Below are 4235 nucleotides of genomic sequence, written 5' to 3'. Positions count from 1 at the left end.
TTGACAAATAATAATTGTGTATATTTACGGGGTACAGCGTGACATTTTGAGTTATACGTGCATTGTAAAAAGGTGCAATCAAGCTAATTAACATATCCATCTTTTCTGTGGTGAGAATGTTAAAAAAAACTATTATTTTAGCAATTTTTGAAATATGTAATACATTATTTTTAACTGTGGTCACCATGATTATTATTAACTGTGGTCACCATGCAGTATAGTAGATCACTTATACTTCTTTCTCCAAATTTTCTTTATCCATTCCACCACTGATGGGCACCTGGGTTGATTCCATGTTTTTGGTGTTATGAATAGCACTGCAATGAATATGCAGGTACATGTGTCCTTTTGGTAGAACTGTTTATTTTCCTTCGGCATATACCCAGTAATGGGATCGCTGGGTCGAATACTCTTATATCTTTGAGGAATCTCCAAACATCTCTCCACAGTGGCCAGAACAATTTGTATTCCTACCATCAGTGTGTAAGTGTTTCCTTTTCTCTGCAGTATCACCAATATCTGTTATTTTTTTGACTTTTTAATAAAAACCATTCTGACTAGTGTGAGATGGTATCTCATGGTGGTTTTGATCTTCATCACTCTGATAATTAGGGATGATGAGCATTTGTTTTCACATGTTTCTTGGCCATGTGTATGTCTTCTTTTGAGAAATGTCTGTGCAGTCTTCTGCCCAGTTTTCAATGGGATTGTTTGTTTTTTTGCTAGTTGAATTTAATTTTTTATAGATTCTGGATATTAGACCTTTGTTGGATGCACAGTTTGAGAATATTTTCTCCCATTCTGTAGGTTGTCTGTTTACTCCCTTGACAGTTCCTCTTGCTGTGAAATAGCTCTTGAGTTTAATTAGGTCCTACTTACCAATTTTTGTTTTTGTTGCCATTGTGTTTGAGGACTTAGCTATAAATTATTCATCAAGACCAATATCAAAAAGGGTATTTCCACGCAGCCATAAAAAAATAATGAAATCAGGTCCTTTGCAGCAACATGAATGCAGCTGAAGGCCATTATCCTAAGTGAATTAATGTAGAAACAGAAAACCAAATACTTCATATTCTCTTTTATAACTGGGAGCTAAACATGGAGCATGCTTGGACATAAAGATGGAAACAATAGACCCTGGGGACTACTATAGCGGGGAGAGAGAGGGTGGCAAGAGGGTGAAAAACTGCCTGTTAGTTACTATACTCAATACCTCGGTGATGGGTTCAATCATATTCCAAACCTCAGCATCACACAATATACCTTTGTAACAAACTTGCACATGTTCCCCTGATGCTAAAATAAAAATTGAAGGAAAAATTTAAATAATAAACAATAAACAGGCAAAAAATACATTTCTCTAGTCTAACTGAAACTGTACTCTTTCATCAACGTCCACCTTTCCACATTCCTCCCTCTCCCTGCCCAGCAGCTCATTGGTAAAAGTAAGTACAGTTGACCTTTGAACAACATGGCTTTGACCCATGTGGATCCACTTATACGCAGACTTTCTTCCACCTCTGCTACTCCTGAGAAAGCAAGACCAACCCCTCCTTTTCCTCCTCCTCCTCCTTAGCCTATATTCAATATGAAGACGACAAGGATGAAGAACTTGATGATGATCCATATCCACTTAATAAAGAGTAAATATATTTTCTCTTGCTTATGAGTTTCTTAATAACATTTTCTTTTCTCTAGCTTACTTTGTTGAAAGAATACAGAATATTATACATATATATACACACACACACACACACACACATACCATTAAAAAGTGAAAGAAAACTATGAAGCACTGATGAAAGAAATTGAAGAGGACACAAAAAAACGGAAAGATAGCCCATGGTCATAGATTGGAAGAAGTATTATTGTTAAAATATTCATACTACTCAAAGAGATCCACAGATTCAATGAAATCTCCATCAAAATACCAGTTGCACTCCACAGAAATAGTAAAAACATTACTAAAATTTTACTTTTATAGAAATACAGAAGTCCCCAACTAGCCAAAGCAATCCTGAGCAAAGAGAACAAATGTGGCAGTATCACACTACCTGACTTCAAAATATACTACAAAGTCATTGTGACCAAATCAGCATGATTCTGGCATAAAATCAGACACATAGACCAATATAACAGAATACAAAACCCAGATATAAATTTGCACATTTACAGCCAATCAATTTTTGACAAAAGCACCAAAAGCATACATTGGGGAAAGGACAGAAGAATGGTGCTGGGCAAACTGAATATTCATATGCAGAAGAATGAAACTACACTTCTATCTCTCACCATAAAAAATCAAATCAAAATGAATTAAAGACTTAAATATAAGAACTGAAACTATGAAACTGTTAGAAGAAAATATTGAGGGACTGCTTCAAGTCATTGGTCTGGGCAAAGACTTTTGAGTAAGACCTCAAAAGCACAGGCAGCAAAAGCAAAAATAGACAAATAGGATTAAATCAAGATAAAAAGCTTCTGCACAGCAAAGAAGCCAGTCAACAAAGTGAAGAGACAACCTTCAGAATGGGGACACTATTTGCAAACCATCCATTTAACAAAGGATTAATGACTGGGATATGTGAGGAACTCAAACAATAGCAAAAATAGTATTTACTTAAAATGGGCAAATGATCTGAATAGACATTTGTCAAAAGACGATATTCAATTGGCCACCAGGTATATGAAAAAATGCTGAAGATCGCACTAATAATCAGGGAAATAACAAATCACAACCACAAGGACATATCATTGCATCTCAGTTAAAATGGCTATTATCTAAAAGACAAAAACTCTGGTGAGAATGCGAAGAAAGAGAAATCTTAGTACATGGCTGGTGGAAATGTAAATTAATACAGTCACTATGGAAAACACATGGGAGGTTCCTCAAAAAACTGAAAATAGATCTACCATATGATCCAGCAATCCCTCTGCTGGGTATATATCCAGAAGAAAGGAAATTGTCGAAATTTGTTAGATAGAAAAAAAAAAAGAAGAAGAAAGAAATCAGTATATCAAAGAGATATCCGTACCTTGCATGGTTATTTCAGCGCTATTCACAGCAGCTAGCATATAGAATCAACCTAAGTGTCCATCAACAGATAAATGGACAAAGAAAATGTGATATATATATGCTCGATGGAATATTATGCAGCCATAAAAACAATAAAATTCTGTCATCTGCTGTAACATGGATGGAACTGGAAGGACATACATTGAGTGAAACAAACCAGATATAGAAAGACAGATATCTCATGTTCTCACTCACATGTGGGAGCTAAGAAGTTGATTTCATGGAGGTAGGAAGTAGACTGATGGTTACCAGAGGCTGGAATGGGTAGAGGTGAACAGAGAAGGAAGAGAGGTTGACTGGTGAGTACAAAAATACAGTTAGATAGAAAGAATAAGTTCTAGTTTTGATAGTACACTAGAGTGACTATAATTAACAATAATATATAGTTTCAAATAGTTAGGATACTGAATGTTCCTAATACAAAAAAAAAAATCAGTGTTTGAGATGAATGCACTAATTACCCTGGTCTGATCACTATACATTATATATACCAAAACATTACTATGTACCCCATAAATATGTACAATTACTGCATTGATTATAAAATAAATTTTTAAAAAGCATTGAAAGAACTATAATTGATTTTATATTTCAAAATAGCTAAAAGAGATTTGGAATGTTTCCAGCACAAAGAAGTAAGTGCTTGAAGTGATGATGTCCTAAATACTGTGTATGTATCAAAATATCATGTACACTATAAATATGTACCATTATATAGCAATAAAAAATTGAAAAAATATAAACACAAAAAGGAGAGACACACACATAAAGAAATCTCTGATTTGATCATTACACATTGTGTGCATGTATCAAAATATCACATGTACACCATAAGTATGTACAATTATATATTGAGGAAAAAAAATTGAACAAATACAAAAAGGAGAGGCACATACACACATATAAAGAAATCCCGGCTAGGCATGGTGGCTCACGCCTGTTATCCCAGCACTTTGAGAGCCTGAGGCAGGCGGATCACGAGATCAGGAGATGGAGACTGTCCTAGCCAACATGGTGAAACCCCGTCTCTACTAAAGGACAAAAAATTAGCCTGGCATGGTGGTGTGCGCCTGTAGTCCCAGCTACTTGGAAGGCTGAGGTAGGAGAATGGCTTGAACCCCGGAGGTGAAGATTGCAGTAAGCTGAGATCGCACCACTG

The sequence above is a fragment of the Mandrillus leucophaeus genome, unplaced genomic scaffold, assembly GCF_000951045.1.
Source record: "Mandrillus leucophaeus isolate KB7577 unplaced genomic scaffold, Mleu.le_1.0 Scaffold204, whole genome shotgun sequence".
Taxonomy (NCBI): domain Eukaryota; kingdom Metazoa; phylum Chordata; class Mammalia; order Primates; family Cercopithecidae; genus Mandrillus; species Mandrillus leucophaeus.
This window is presented reverse-complemented; position numbering follows the sequence as displayed.